At 42.2% G+C, this 16875-nt stretch overlaps 1 protein-coding gene across 1 annotated transcript in view; it reads left to right on the top strand.

The window, feature by feature from the left end:
- Positions 1–16875, top strand: part of HS3ST5 (heparan sulfate-glucosamine 3-sulfotransferase 5) — a 300161-nt gene that overhangs the window by 129714 nt on the left and 153572 nt on the right. The window contains exon 2 of the mRNA XM_059733129.1: positions 14819–15019. The gene's annotated coding sequence lies outside the window, so the exon portion shown is untranslated. The remainder of the gene's footprint in view (positions 1–14818; positions 15020–16875) is intronic.

Below are 16875 nucleotides of genomic sequence, written 5' to 3'. Positions count from 1 at the left end.
ATAACAGACTGCTTTTAACAGCCACATTGTGGCTGCTTGGTGTTTTTTCTTATTTTCTGATGTTGCTAACCCTCATCAGTTGTTTTGTGAGCTACATTGTATTTCTCTTTTTTTTCTCCCTGCAATGTCCTGAATTAAGGGATAACACCAGGATTACAGCTTTTATTCCAAGAAGAAAAAAACATTTCTAGACTCTGTGGTTCCCAAGAAATGCTTGAAAACTACATGTTGGAGGTACCCAAAAGTCTCAGAAACTAGAAGGCAACTAACAATTGCCTCACATTCACATTTTAAGGGGGGAAAACAAGTTTTTAATCCAGTCTCTTAGAATCAGAGGGTTGAAAGGGACTATAGGTATCATCTAGTCCAACCCCCTAAACTATTCCAGACAGCTACCTATCCAGCTTCCTTCCTCTTTAGAAAAGTCTCTGGTGAAGGACATTCCATCACTTTCCCAAACAGAGATTTGAAGCCAGATTCTATTGGCTAAATGGAAATGAAGGCAGATTTTAAGACCAAAAAAGTTAGGTTTTATTATTTTTAGGAGAGCCTAAATCGTGATTTTTTTATTTTTTTTTTGGTGTTTTGTTTCATATCAGTGTCATGCTGGGTCATAGGCAGCCAGATCTAGGGGTCACCCCAGATCTGAGCTAAAGTCTGGAGAAGCAGCCAAAGTCTGAGGGAAGTGTGCCAAGTCTGTGTAGGGAAGCCAGAAGCCAGTAGATACATCTGGGGAACCCAGGCAAAGATCCACAGGGTCAGACAGTGCACAAGGTCAGGAGACTAGCCAGGTAAGATATCCAGGAAATCAAATAAGAATCAGGTCATGTATCTAAAGGGGTCAGACCAAACTCAGTGTCTTTGGGCAAGCCAGGTAAGGTTTTCTAGAGAGGCTGCCACAAATCAGCACAAGCCAAGTGTGCAACAGCCTAAGTTCAAAGCTACATCTTGCTACCCAGGCACTTCACCTTCTGGTTCAAGGACTTATATGGGAAAGCATAAGAGGTCCACTGACCTTGGCTAGTCACTTGGGTGGCAGGGAGTGGGTGTGTGCCTAGGCCCAGATGGAGGGTTCTGTCTACCTGTGTCTGCCTAAGCATCCCTCCAGAGAGGTGGCAAATACCAGAATATTTCTGTTCCAGGAAGAACAAAGGCACAATTTCTCCAGGAAGGCTAGCCTTAGAGTATCTGACTAGCAATATGCCCCATGGTTTGGTGTAATAATTGACAGTCCCTGTACAGCTGGGATCGAGATCAGGGCAAGTAGATTTATTGACAGAGCTTTGTGGTGAAATGAAGGTCTCCCCTACAATGTACTAATGCATTATTCTTGTCTGCTGTTAGGTTCTCTTCTAGCCAGGGTCTTACATTGTGCTTATCTCCATCATGTCTGGGTACATTCCAATAGTGCACTAAATTAAATGACTAATCTGACATGTTTGAGAAATAAATGTAGTAATTCATTAGCACTAAATGATTTATAGTAAGCCGTAAAGTGCATCAGGTAGTGCTCAGTGCTCATCTTGAATATTTTTAAGGATAATCGGACACACATTGGTTGGGATGAGGGCTCTTCTCCCATTATGCATCTTCTTTGTTTAATGAAGCAGCATCTGTCACTCACTTGCCTGTTCCCATGACAGTCCTAGAACTCTCATTCCTTCTTTTGTCTGCTTATTCAAACCAATTACTTCCTCTGCTCTCATTCCCAGCTTCAAAATTTTGTAGGTCATCAGACCACAGGTAAAGGGGCATCAGTTCTGGAAAGACTGTTCTGAATTCCCTGAGCTGTAAATAGAGCAGATCGAAAGTGGAAGAGAAGGGAAGCTCAGAGAGAAAAAATTAAATTGGCAAAGTCCTTTCCCTTGTATAGGGTTTTTAGCAGATTCATTGTTAATTTTCCATGAAAAATGCTAATCATTTTTCATGCAAACTTTCTTTTCCAAGGAGAAAAAAGTTATTTTTCCAATGAAAATCCTTTAATTTGAAAATATTTTCCCACATTTAATTGTGGATCTAGTTTCTGATCAGAATTGATAAAGTAAGTCATCTGTACATGGAAAAGTAAACACTGGTCATGTCTACATGAGATACTACTGCACAGTAATGTTGGAGGGTTACTAATGTGATGCTACTGCACAGTAGTAATGAGCTGCTGCACAGTAACCCATTGCTACTGCATAGTAGCTTCAGAAAAAAACAAAACCTGTGGGGACATTACTGTGTAGTAATGCCAGTTATCGCACAGCCATTTAGTACTTGGTTATGCACGTACTAAATGACTGCTCAGTAACAACTGTGCAGTCCACTGCTCCTGTAGACGCAGCCATTGAGGATATTTTTGTCTTTGTGGCTTGTATATTAGTTTCATTCTACTGAGAGGTAGGTAGCCATGTTAGTCTCAAGTCAGGCATAAGACAGGATAGATTCACATGTTATAGACTAACTAAGTCAAAGATGCATAGCATAAGCTTTTGTAAGCAGCAGCTTGCTTCATCAGATGCTGTGAAGGGATTGCAGGAAGCAGAGTTTCTAAACAGAAACCAATGATTAGGTTACAAAAGGTAGGAAATGGGGGAGAAAAAAAGGAGGAGGCTCTGCTGTGAGAGGCAAGATGGGTAGGAAGGAGAAAAATAAAGCAATTCACCCACTGACAGACATAGGAGTCGCATTGTTTTTATTCTACATTCTACTAACCATAGTGGAGTTATACTGGGCTCATACTCAGATAACTGAATACAGAATCAAGCCTCACCGAGATGTAGATGCGCAATATTGTGATGACTCACAGTAGGAAATGCTGATGTCCAACTTACTCTTGTTCCACTGATTACAGTGGAGTTACACTTGATTTACACCAGAATTGCTGAGAGCAGAATTGGGCCATATCTGGGCATAGGCTGACAACCTATGCCTTTTTAATGGGTTTAAGTAAAAGTAAACGCACCCTTGGAAAGAAGATGGCCTAATCCAGTAGGTCTGATTCTGACCTCACTTGTACCAACATTAATAAAAAATAATTCCGTTGAAGTCAATTAATAGCATAAACCTATTGGGAGTTTGAAATAAGGCACAGTATCTCTGTGAAAGATTACAATAGGGAAACCCTTGACATATCTCTTCAAGTCAAAGTTGACATTTTAGATGGATGAATAAAAGAAATGATGCCCAACTTCTTTTAGCCAGTACTGGGTTAGTTAACATGACATGTAACAGAAAAATACTATGAACTCTCAACCATGCTACGTTGAAATAGATTAAATACTTTTTCTCTGCACAGGAACAAAGCTTTCAAAATCTACTGTTAATATATTTATTGTTGGCAGAATTTGGATAGGGATTGGAATTGACATAACAGTAACTTGCAGATGGAAAAGGTTATGTTAGTTTGAACAGTGTTGCTATATGGTAGAGCCATACTTCTTTATCAAAGAAATCAGGAAACAGCAAGGTAATGTTGTTAGTGTGCTGGTAATTTATTCAGCCTCCCAGTGGCCTGGAATCTGTTAGTTCACATTACAGATTTCAGTTCAGAAATGGATGATATGTACAATACAATACAATATTGAGTTCCTGGTGAGTAGTTTATGATTTCTTATTGTCAGTTGCTCTGTTAAGTACCCTATAGTACCTAATAATTTTAGCAGTTATCCTTTGAAATTGATCTGCAGTGGAAAATAGCACCGTCACTGCTAGGAGTTACTGTTGCATGAGGGTGGCTGTAGAAGTTCATGGGAAGAGGGATTATTATGATGAAAAAATAGAGTATTGTCTTAGAGTGAGTAGAATTAAATCTGACCCCAAGAGGTTCTAGTTCAGATGAATTTGTTTCTACTAACTAGATATGTCTACACATGAATTTATGCATGCCTAAACTTAATGCCCCTTAGCCTAAGTTGCATTAAGGTGATTTAGGTGTACGTTTTCAAGTGCATGCCTTAAGGCACCTTAACATGCCTTGCTGCATGAACACTTTTTTGCAGCCTGCCTTGGGCAGTACCCTGGACAGCCCCCTGCAGCTGTCCTGGCCAGCACCCTGGACAGCCCCTTGAAGCCTATGGCAGTATAGCTGAGTGGTGTAGGCCAGCACCAGCTGAGCGGGTGGGAACCTCTAGTCCCCCCGATGCAATCAGCCCGGCCCCAGCCGCAGCTCTAACGCCCTCCCCATGTTCCTGCTACCCCAACACTGGTCGACAGTGGGCCAGAGCCGAGCCCGCAGAGCCCCGCAATGCTTCCAGTTACAGCCAAAAAGAAGCAGCAGGTACTGCTCTCCAAGGCGCAAATGCTGGAGCTGGAGAGGTGGTTCTGGCAGCAGCGATACCTATCAGTGTGCTGACCGACAAATGTGCACAGGGGCACAATGCCTACTTCTACCTTTGCTGGCTTGGCGTGGAATGGTTCTTCTGCTCCAAAAGCATAAAGTCATTTATATTTGGAGACTCAGTGGAGACTGTTTTTTGTAAACCCCCCCCCCCCCTCCAAATGGTAATAAAGCCATTCTCAAACTACCAACTAATGAGAGATTTGCCTATGCCCCTGAAATTCAGAGATGAGAGGTGAGGTAAATGTGTGGCTGAAAGTCTTATTAATTTCGTATTTGTAGGCAAAATATAAACATGACAACCAACACTAAATAGAAATTGTGTTCTCTGTATATAGCCTTGAAAGCATCAAGGAGCTGTGAATATATGAGTAAATGTTATTTTTATGGATCTGACAGCATGGCCTAAATTTTTAACTATAAGCACCCGCAGTCACATTCTGAAGAACTTAGGGCTAGATTGTCAATCTTGTGACCTAGCCCAAAGCAAGGGGCAGCTTGTGGCTGAGCAATGACTCGTTGTCTCTCAATCTCCCTGCTGCTCCAGGGAGAAAGCAAACTGCCAGAGGTTTAGATCTGTCACAGTGTGCACTTCCCAGCATGATAGTGTGATTTTGCTGCCAGGCTTCCTAGGAGAATCATGTCAAGGTTCTGCCTAATGCCTATCCCCTCATGACCCTTCCCATGTACTTGCATGAGGGGGAAGACAGCTGTCATGTGACGCATGCTTCCCTCCACATGCAAAAGGCACCAGCAGAGCACCAGCCCAAGGAGGGTGCTTTATGCTGGCGTGCAGGCTGGGCCATGATTTTGCAAATGTTTTCTGCATCAGATATTTTTACGTATAAACATTTGGTTTGATTGAGGGAAGTTTGCTATCCTTTTCTTTTTTCCCATCCAGAAAAATCCTAACTTAAGGCACTGGCAAAGCTCTGCTGAACACTGCATCAGTGCTTCTATTGAAATCCTGTATCTGTAGACTTCAAACCAGATCCTCAGCTTGTATAATCATCAGAGCTCCATTGATATCTTTAGTCACATTGTAAACTTATGGCAGCATGTCATCTAGCCTTTTGTCTTCAGTGACAATTTTGATTACATATTTAATGTAGGACTGGTCCATTAGCACTTATTAGCATAGGAACATAACAGCAGCAGGTCAGAAGGTATTGGTATATTTTAGAGCCTGTGCTGTAGCATTTCCCAGACCCTGCTCCGGTCCTCCACTTGAAGCTGACCCACTGGACATCAAGAGAAGTAGATAAATAGGACCAGCAGACACAGTAAAAAACAGAGAGTGTGTGGCCCGGGAAAATGGGGGCTACCCTGGATGGGAGGGAAACCTAGTTGCCAGCTTAGACTTCTGTTCCCAGTAGAAGAGGAACTTTTCTACTTGTGTTTATATTTCTTATCCAATTAATATTAATTACAAGGTGTAACACACCAGCTTCAACAGGAAAACTGGGGAAGGGGCTAGGCAAGCCCTGTCATATGGCCTGGTAGGAAGCAGCAGATACAACCTCAATCCCCCTCTGGGAGGAGGGGGCCTAAGACCTGAGTCCTCCACTCCCTGGATAAATGCTGTAACTGTTAGGCTATTGCAACTGAAGGTGTGATGGCCCTCCTTCATTTTACTTGCATACAAGTGATTCTGTTTTCCCAGAGGGGCAAGTAAAACCCCAAACTATGCACAAGTGCCAAAAACTGTAGTTATGTGTCAGCTTAAGCATGCAAAGTGAAATAAAATTTAGCCCTTGGAGAATACCCTTAGTACTGTGGAAAGATCAAAGGCAGGACCCTCTTGTGAGATGTTCCCACTAGGAACCTGTGGCCCAGATAATTATGTATATGAATATAGGCATCTTGAAGGTCAGGAGCTGGATTCACCATCAAATTGCAGTGTTGGGTGAATTTGTTGAGATGTCAAAGGTCTAGAATGCCACACTTGTTTACTTTCTTCTTTGGAATAAGCATGTTTAGGGAACAAAACTCCTGTCCCAACCACTCAGACTTTTAGAAGCCAATCCACTCCTCACTGAAGTAGTATAGATAAAATATCAGCCAATGGGGATAGGAAATATGAAGGGACTCAGATGTGACTGAATGTTCTTTACTGGTAGTTTCCAGGACCCACTGGTCTATGCTGATCTGAATCCTGATTTCTCAAAGGTAAAAGAGTCAGTCTCCAAAGAGCAGGTGGAGAAAGGAGGAGATCCAAAAGTTTCTGTTGTGTTCTCAACCCTGCTGTCAAACCTTCTACGTGTTGAAAGATGTAGGGTACTGAAGCAGAAGGACCAGATTGTCATTGTGAGTGGAACTTCTACATCTTTCTTGGTAGTTTTCAGGTCATCTGGAGATGATCTTGTGATTTTTCAGTGGGTATGGGTGACTTTACCAAGAATACAGCCACAGTCTTTTCCAGACTTTGAAAGCCCTGTAGGGAGTAAAGTCCCCAAATTATTCCTCACTTTAAGTTGTTATAGTTAGTAGTTTACTTAAGATAAGCAAATGCAGGCATCAGTTCCATAAGATGCTGGAACTAGTGAACTTCTGAACTTTGATGGAGTCATGACCTACAGGTCCAGGGAGGTGATCCTTCCCCTCTATGTGGTGCTGGTCAGGCTGCAGTTGGAGTACTGCATCCAGTTCTGGGCACTGCACTTCAGGAGAGATGTGGCTAACTTGGAGAGGGTCCAAAGGAGGGCTGCTCACATGGTCAGGGGGCAGCATGCCAGGCCCTACAAAGTATAGACTAAAGGGCCTGAATCTATTCAGCTGTCACAAGAGAAGACTGAGAGGGGATCTGGTGGCCATCTACAAACTCACCAGGGGGGACCAGTGGAAAATAGGTAAGGCTCTGTTCTCCTGGGAACCAGCTGGGATAATAAGGAATAATGGCCACAAATTGATTGAGAGCAGGTTCAGGCTGGATATCAGGAGTCATTACTTTATGGTTAGGGCTGCCAGGCTCTGGAATGGGCTCCCAAGGGACGTGGTGTTCTTCCCTACCTTGGGGGTCTCCTTGGGGGTCTTCAAGGGAAGATTAGATAGATATCTGGCTGGAGTATTATGATCCCAGCACTCATTCCTGCCTAGGGCAGGGGGTCAGACTTGATGTTCTGTTCAGGTCCCTTCTGACTATGAAACTATGAAACTTATCATAGAAGTAGGGTTGGAAGGGACCTTGTAGATCTTCTAGTCCGACCCCCTGCCTGGGCAGGAGGAAAACTGGGCTCAAATGACCCCAGCCAGGTAGTCATTGAGCTGCTTCTTAAAGACCCCCAGGGTAGGAGCCAGCACCACTTCCCTTGGAAGTTGGTTCCAGATCCTAGCCGCCCTAACTGTGAAGTATTTCTTACGGATGTCTAATCTAAACCTACTCTCCAACAACTTGTGGCTGTTATTCCTTGTTATCCCTGGGGGCGCTAGGGGAAACAAGGTCTCCCCCAAACCCTTCTGGTCCCCCCTAGTGACTTTATAGACGGTCACAAGGTTCCCCCTCAGCCTTCTCTTGTGAAGGCTGAACAGGTTCAGGTCCCGTAGCCTCTCACTGTAGGGTCTGCCCTGCTGTCCCCGGATCATGCAGGTGGCCCTCCTCTGGGCCCTCTCAATGTTGTCCACGTCCCTCTTGAAGTGGGGTGCCCAGAACTGGACACAGTATTCCAGCTGTGGCCTGACCAGTGTCGCATAGAGGGGGACGATCACCTCCTTGGCCCTATTTGAGATGCATCTGTGGATGCACGATAGGGTCCAGTTAGCCCTGCCATCCATGACCTCGCACTGTCAGCCCATGTTCATCTTGGAGTCAATGATGACTCCAAGATCCCTTTCTGCCTCCGTGCTCTCAAGAAGGGAGTTTCCCATCTTATAAGTGTGCTGCTGGTTACTACTGCCCAAGTGCAGCACCTTGCACTTGTCAGTATTGAAACACATCCTGTTTTTGTTAGCCCACCCTTGCAACCTACCCAGGTCTTGCCGCAGTCTTTCCCTCCCTACCAGCATGCCCACCTCACCCCAAATTTTGGTATCATTAGCAAATTTGAACAGGTTTCTTTTCACCCCGTCGTCCAAATTGCTGATAAAGAAATTGAACAGTGCGGGCCCAAGGACCGAGCCCTGGGGGACTCTGCTGCCCACTTCCCCCCACGTCAAATATGACCCGTCCACCACCACCATCTGAGTACGACCCTTCAGCCAATTTGCAATCCATCTGACCGTGTAGGCATCGATGCCACAGTTGCCTAGTTTTTTAATGAATGGGGTGGTTGACAGTATCAAAGGCCTTGCTGAAGTCCAGAAAGACTACCTCCACAGCGACACCTGCATCCAATGCTTTTGTGACCTGATCATAAAAGGCATTCAGGTTGGTCTGACATGACCTGCCCCTAATGAAACAGTGCTAGTTGCCCTTGAGCATCATCCCTGATGCCAGCCCATCACAGATGTGCTCCTTGATGATCTTCTCAAAGAGTTTCCCCAGGATTGAGGTAAGACTGATGGGCCTATAGTTGCCCGGGTCCTCCCTCCTCCCTTTTTTAAAGATGGGGACCACATTGGCCATCTTCCAATCATCTGGAACCTGGCCCGAGGACTTAGCTGGTCCTCAGCATGCTCAGTTGAATAGTCGATGCTTGGTGGGAAAGTGAGAGGTGAAAAGTAAGCATGTTGTTTGAGTGACACCTGAGTGTTGTGTGCTTGAGAGTGCTGTGTGAAAGGCCATGAGTGCCGCGTGCACAGATATCTGATTGTCTGTATGAATGACTAACAGTGAAGTATAAGTATAAAAGGGAGCAGGTCTGAAGGTTGTTACTATTATGCAGTAGCTTGTTACTACTGTGCTGTAGCATTGCGTGGCATGAACCATGATGCAATGATACTGTGTAGTAGTAACAAGCTACTGTGCAGCCAGCATCACCAGGAAACCATGTGGCGACGCTACTGTGCAGTAATGCCAGTTACTGTGCAGTCATTTAGTACTTGGGTACAGTGGGCCAGGCTGGGACTGTGCTCAGTGCCAAAATGGGACTGTGCTCAGGGCTCAGACACCAGCCTAACCCAGCCCTATTCTAGAGCTACACAATGTTGTCAGTGCCACGTGACCCATAAACTTGCTGACTCTGCTTCAAGCTGCCACCCAAAAAAAAACCCTTCCCCCTAAAAATCAGCCTGCTGTCTCTTTCAAGAGCCCCACCAAGTATGAGAGGGGGTCATTTTCACTTGGGATAGATCAATGTGCATCAAGGTCTGGCCAGGCTGGCCATACTCCACATAAGCCATGACTCACTGTTAACAGGCCATCTGGGAACAGAAAAGACCTTTTGACTGGTTGCTCAATACTTCTGGTGGCCTTGCTGCATGAAATCATTTGAAACTTTGTCCACTCCTGCTATCTTTGCACCTGCACTACTAAAAGACCTGTGCTGAAAGCAGGTGGGCTCCTACAGCCTCTTCCTTTCCCCCTCTGACCCTGGTCTATCAATTACCTAGACTGTCATAGAGATGGCCAAATCCAATGGATATTCCATGATCCTGATAGTGATGGACTAATTGACCAAAATAGCCCACTTAATTTATCTAATCACAGGTTTTCCTTCAGCTAAAGATAGCCAAATTATGCTTGTACCATGTGCCTTCATAGTCTCCCAGACCACTTTACCCCTCACCATAGGCCCCAGTACATGTCCCAGTTCTGGTGCAAGGCTCTGCATTTGGTGGGAGTCCATGCCCAGCTCTCGTCTGCATGCCACCCACAAACAAATGCTCAAGCAGAGAGAATAAACCAGACTGTAGAACAGTACCTGTGGTGTTACCTTAATTTTGCCACTAGAAAACTGGGCTCCCCTGCTAACAATCATCTAGTTTTCCTATAACTACTGCGCACATCCCTCAAATGGGCAAACACTCCTCTTTGCCAATTATGGGTTCCACCCCCATCTACACTCTGCCCTGCCCATCAACTCCAGTAACCCTACAGCTACAGACTGGGTACAACATATTCATGAAGTCCAAAAGGAACTGAAAATCCAGCTGGAAAAGGCAAAGGAAACATATAAATGACAGGGAGATCAACATTGGCATAATGGTCCACAGCAAAGAAGATTACTTGGTTAAAGAGATCCTGGACTCCAGATGGCAGTGAGGAATGCACATGGGAATCTGTAGAAAACATCTATGCCCCTGATCAGGTACAGAACTTCCACAGGAACCACCTGGCCCAGCACCTCCTAGAAGGGGTTATTGATAAGGGAGTAATGTTGGACCATGACCTAGAACCCAGGGCCTTGGCCTGCCTGGTGCAACAGCTCACCCCAGTCCATTGCCTCCCCAGCAGAACACAGGTGGCCAAAACCGTCCCTCTGAGCCACCCCCTCCCTGCCGCCAGAGTGGCTAGCCAAGGTCAGCTGACCTCTAACCCCTTCCCTTTTAAACCCTAGATCTGGAAGGGGAAGTGTTCAGGCAAAAAGATGTAACCTTATACCTAGGCTTCTGTACCCTTGGCTTGTGCTGCTAATGACTGATGGACTCTCTGGATACCTGACCCAGCTAGCCTCCTGACCTCACTCACATTCTGCCTGACCCCCTAGATACCTAACCCAGCTCTGGCCTGAGTTCCTGGATACGTGACCTAGCTGTCTCCCTTGACCTTGTGTTTTGCCTGATCCTGTAGATCTCTGACTTGGTTTCCCAGACAAATTTCCTGGCTTCTGACCTACTGGCTTCTCCTGACCCTGAGGAGACCCCCAGACCTGGCTGTCTGTGACATTGGGCTGGGTTGCCAACTGTCCTTCATCTCTTGTGTCTTGACTTGATAACACTAGACAGGTGACCTACAGCAAGGTGCATCTCTGAGGCACTGATCCTTCCTGTCGCTCTCTGAGGTCAATGATGTGAGTACAGAGTTTGCTCTCTGGGCATTTTGGTTGAGATAAAAAGAGAGGGCAGGACGTCACAGCTTGCTGAAGGACTGTTTTCTAGCTACATTTTTCTATTTCCCAGAAAGACTGGGGTAATATTATATGTGGGCCTCTATTTTTTCACTGGCCCTAGAGAATCAGAGGATTGTGGAAAATAGGGCTGGAATAATACAATCAGTTATGCATCCATTTAGGAGTTTTATCTCAAATGTGTTTCCTTATCTTATTTATGAGAATATTAAGGGAGACGGTGTCAAAATCTTTCCTTTGAGGTTGATCTCAGCCACTGCTCTACCACCATCCACAAAGCCTGTCACTTGTCATCAGGTTGGGTGAGCATAACTTGCCCTTGACAAATCTGGCTGTTTCTTATTGCATCATTATCCTCTAGGTACTTAGAAATATATTCTTTGGTATGCTCCAAATATACTCCAGTATCTTTTTAGGTATTGAGATTAGCTGACCAGTCTGTGAGTATTTGGGTCATCCTTTTTCCCTTTTTTTCTTAAAGGAACAATGTATGGACTATACTCAAGAACATGCTTGCCTTCTGCTACGAGTGCCATTTTACTGCATGATTTAGAGCTTCACAGGAGAAGCTCATTCTGAACCACATAAATGTTCACTTCTGCCATGTCACTAGCATCCCAGTGCAGGGTTGGGTATATTGATCTTTTACAATTCCAGCTAAAAAGATGGAGTGTTTATTGTGCAAACAGCCAGAGACTAAGTAATTAATCCTAACAGTTAACATGAGCATGAAAGCAGATGGACATTGCATATCCATTTTCAATGGAACATGAGACCATCTAAGTGCAGATTCAGTCCCATGATTTTATTTATTTATTTATTTATTGGTCAGCAATGCTCATTCTTATGTATGTAGAATGCCTGCATGCCATGAGTGGACAGCCAATCATAAGAAAATTTGAACTAACATTAAGCATAATTGACCACACAGTTTTTATTTACACAAGATATTTTTCACGTAATTTCAATGGTTTATTATATATAAAGTGATATTTTTTGTGCTTATTCTGTTGTTTATCATTCATATAGTGATGTGATTCACATATATTTCAGGTGGTGAATTATGGCTTTTGTTGGTAATGGTTCTAATCGATATGAGATTTCATCACAAAAGAGAACAGAAATCATATACATTTTATCAATTATGAGAGAAATCTATCATGAGCACAGTGCCTCAATACTTACTCTTCCAAGACTGAAGAGCACACAACTAATAAACAAGTCTGTGTATTTTAAGCATACTACTGATCACTTTCCACGTGCTTAACAATAAATCAATCTGTTTTCTAGGTATACATCTCCATAAGTAGCAGTGATGATGCCACAGCATCATTATTTTCCTACAGAGGTGCAAAATGATCCTTTATTCTTGCCTTGAAAAGTTATATCTTGCTGAAGCCATAGTCTTTTTAACTTGCTTATGGTGCAGGAGGGAGCTGCAAAATATCCACTTCCTACAGAGCATACAATATCTGAATATGCCATAGTGAATTCTCAATCTCTCTGCCCACAGACACCATGTCAATGATAACAAAGTAGGAGCTTAACCTTTTGAATGCATTTTGCATGTTCTGTCACTAGTTCAGATATAACCTTTTCCTCCTCTTTATCTCAGTGCTACATCCAACGGGTTCAGAACATCCAGTTTTCTCATTGTCCATTCTGCTCATATATGGGCGTGCACAGTCAAGCACCTTTCAGCCCTCAGCAGACCAAGATCTGTTGCAGGTGTATTTATCAGATCCGCTCTAAGGTAGCTTTCTCAGAGTTGCATCTGTTTCAGGGTGTAGTTCATGTTCAGCAGGGCTGCTTTTCTGCATGCCCTTTGTCTCTGAGTCGTTACCAAATATCTGTGTATAGCTACTGTTGAAGTTAATGAAAATCACAACTTTTTATTTCTTAGCTAATCTGCATTAGTTGAGTTCTGTTTTCCATGTCTCTAACCCATTTCCAAAAGCAAACGCTTGTATTAAACTTGCAGACAAGTTTGGTTCCTTTGTGTATGTCTAGAGCCAGTCCATTTTCTTCAATTTTTGTTCTCATTGAAGTGAAAAGATTCCACAAAGCACTAGTTGAAATTAGATAGATTTCCCCCCCCTAAACAATTATAGTATAGGAACTCTTAGCTATTAAAAAAAGAGAGCTTTGGGGATATTATCAGTTCAGTGCAATGCTTAAGCTTCAGTTATTATATCATTATAATATATGGCCTTATGTCCTTTACCATTGATTTGCTTACATTTTTAAAACGCTCAATCTAAAACCATTTATCTGATAAATTATTGATAAATAAATGTTTCTGCTGAAAAAAAAAATGATCCTCAATCATAAGTCATATATCAAACAAGCAAGATAACAGTCAGAAATAACGTATTATAGATCCATGTGTAAATGGTTTATGCAGTGTATATACAATGATTTTAATAAACACTTTTTATTGAAAATAAAAGATAGTGTAGATTTGGTGTTCTTCTGTATCTATTGCTTAATACTTTCCTGGGCTGTAATCTGTATTTTATCCTAATTGAATTCAGATATTTTTGTCTTGGAAAGTACCCTCAGTTGGTGCATAAAATCTACTAGACCACAATTTTATTCTTGAAGTGTGAAAAAGTGAACAGCATTTATTGTGTACTGACCATAACGATGAAACGAAATTCAAGAAATTCACACATTTTGATGTTGCTGTGGAAAAGCCTTTCAATGTAGCTTCCTTTCTGAACTCAGAACTTTTTCTTCCCTGACAAATGGGATAGCTATAGAGTTAATTTTTTTGGCAGTTCAAGTTGGCAATAATGGTTTTGAGGACTTAGCTGAATTCCAGAGCGCTTAGAGCTTCATTTGCTTTGTGAGTGGATGTGTTCATGCCTAAAGCTAGAAGTGATAATATATGGGTTGCAATTATGCCATATTTGCTGTTGCATCTGTGCTACAATTCTAAGATATGGATGCATAGCTAAGTTTATAAATATGCACGATTTATAGAGAAAATAGAAAAAACACAAGTGTATTCAAACAATTCCCTGTATGTTTTAGCAGTGTTTACTGTAGACCAAGGTCTGACAGTATTTCATTATAAATGCAGGGCTTTGTTTCCTTTTCCCATTCCCTCCTCCTCCACCCCCCCAAAGTTATATAAAATGGCTGAAAACCACTTCTGGCTATTCTTTGATCTATAAAGCAACATATGAAGCCATAATACAGATCTCTTCTATGCTTCCTAACTGCTTCAACAGCTAGCCAAAAATGTACATATATGGCTATTTTTAGTGATAGGATATGAAATTAGTTAGGGGCTTGCAATTGTGAGGGGAAATTTGCTGTAGCCTTCCTCCTTTCTACACAGTGGGACTGTGTTCCAGAATCTAAACTGTCGGTGTTTGAAAAATTAATGGCTATGATTTTCAAGAATGGCAACGTATGTTTGCTGCAGGTGGTAACCCCGTGACATAGCTTAATACATAGACTTTGTTTTGAGATTTGCACAGCAAACTCTGATAATGTTCTTTTCAGATCTTACACATCTATCATAATCATTTTCTTTGTTTTACAGCCTCAACTTTTGTAGCATTTCTGAAGAGAAGCCTAATCTTCTGCTCTGATCACCTGGAGTCATGTTATCATTTCATCGGTCTTAAAGGAAAGCACTAAAAACATCTGGGTGTTGAGGACAAAAAAAGATTAATTTCATCACGTTTGTTCTTACTCTAAAACAGATGTATTGGACCCACCAGATGTGCATAAGGACACAAAGGTTGGTGGATTCGCTAAAAATCTGGTGTTTCAGAATTATTTAATATAACCATTATTTATAGATAATAAATTATGATTGATTTATATAGAAAGTTAAAATCATATGCCGTTGATGTATAACATGTAAACATTTGAGATTATTGAAAGAAAAAGCCTGATTTATGTCATCACAAAACATATGGAACTGATTTTACCTTGAGAGTAAGCAGGTATGATTTCACTGAAGTGGGTTTGCATAAGTTTACATGCCAGTGATTCCGTTGCTTGTATATTATGTGAGTTACCCATTACCCTACTTCACTGTAAACTTGACATATTTGTAAGTGCATTATCTATGGAGTAACCCATATAAAATACAGAGAGAAATAGTTAAATATAATAAAAAAGAGGAATTCATTATGATACACATTTATCTATTTATGGGAAGCCCTTTGATAATGAACTTAATCAAACATTTGTACAATATATGGATTTTAGTCAATTAGGCCCCGATTCAGAAAATCATCCTTTTTCAGGATAGCATTTAAACTTGTATTCAAGTAAGATGGAAGCACAAAACACAAGTGCACTCTTGAGTAGGAATCTTAGTTTCTTGTAGCATTTAGACCCAGAGGGGCTATTTGTTTCGGTTTTATTTTCACTAGATACAATTCCAGAGAATCATTAAAAATAAGGAAGACTTACTTGATCAAGTATTGCAACTCCCTGCCCAGGCAGAAGTCTTGTGCTAAGCAGTCCAAATAACAGTTTTCCAATGGTTCCTTGGAGAACTATTCAGTCAGGCATAACTAGGATGCAGTTGCCCTGGTTGCTGACTTTTGGGGCAGGGGTGGGGAAGAAGCAAAAAAACCCTGGCTGCTGCTGGCAGCCACAGGGAGGTGTGGCAGCAACTGGAAGTTGCCACTGTCCCTGTGACTCAAGTGCCTAGCCATGTTGCTAATGATAACTGTGCATTGGCAGGTTTTATTTGATCAAATGTTCAGGCCTACCCCTAGCTATTCTATCATTTCTGTGTTCCATCTAATCTCTAAACTGCAGGATGACATGGATACAAAAATACATGCAAGAACTGACATTTGTGGCTCTCTAACAGGAAATATATGCATGAAATAACTGTTTGGGGGATATAGCAAATGCAGTAGGTACCTACGCTATCTTGTAATAAACTACATAAAACTTTGGAGGTCCTCTGAGCTATAGTCATAAAATTCCACTGATGTGGACAACATTGCCATATATAATAGAGAAGAGGAGGTAATTCTAATTGTGACTGCATCTGTGATTGCCATCTATTCTTCTTCTGTAGAAAGATTTGTTTTAGGATTTTTTTTTTAGCAAAATGATCTCCAGCTATTTTTCTAGATAAATAATTTTACAAATAATATCTGTTCTTATTCATCTTCCCCATATCCTGTTATAATGGCTATAGGAAGGCATATTGATTAATAAAGATGGAACTTAATCTTAGTGTTGAGATGACATTGTAAACTGCATGAATTGAGCTTTGCTCTCATTTTAGATGATATCATCAGGATCCCTCAACTGAATTACAGTCTTGTAATCAATCTCTTTCTGTCTGCTACTCTGCCTAGCAGTACTGTAATCATACTGCACATCCACTCTCTATATAGAAAAATATAAAGCAAAAAGGAGGCAGAAAGCAAACCATCCCTCATCAGAAGTGAACTCGTATGCAATTGGCACTAATAAGCTATTCCAAATATTAAAATATTTAAATGCACACAAGAAATAACAGTAGAAGTTCAAATCATTCTTCAACTGGTTGATGTCACTGAGAGCTTTGTTATTGGGCTCCCTGCAGGCCAGATCATGCATATGCAAATATTAGAGCCAGTT

This window comes from Alligator mississippiensis, chromosome 1 (assembly GCF_030867095.1).
Source record: "Alligator mississippiensis isolate rAllMis1 chromosome 1, rAllMis1, whole genome shotgun sequence".
Lineage (NCBI taxonomy): Eukaryota > Metazoa > Chordata > Crocodylia > Alligatoridae > Alligator > Alligator mississippiensis.
The sequence above is the reverse complement of the archived record's forward strand: the minus strand, read 5'-3'. Positions and strand labels throughout refer to the sequence as shown.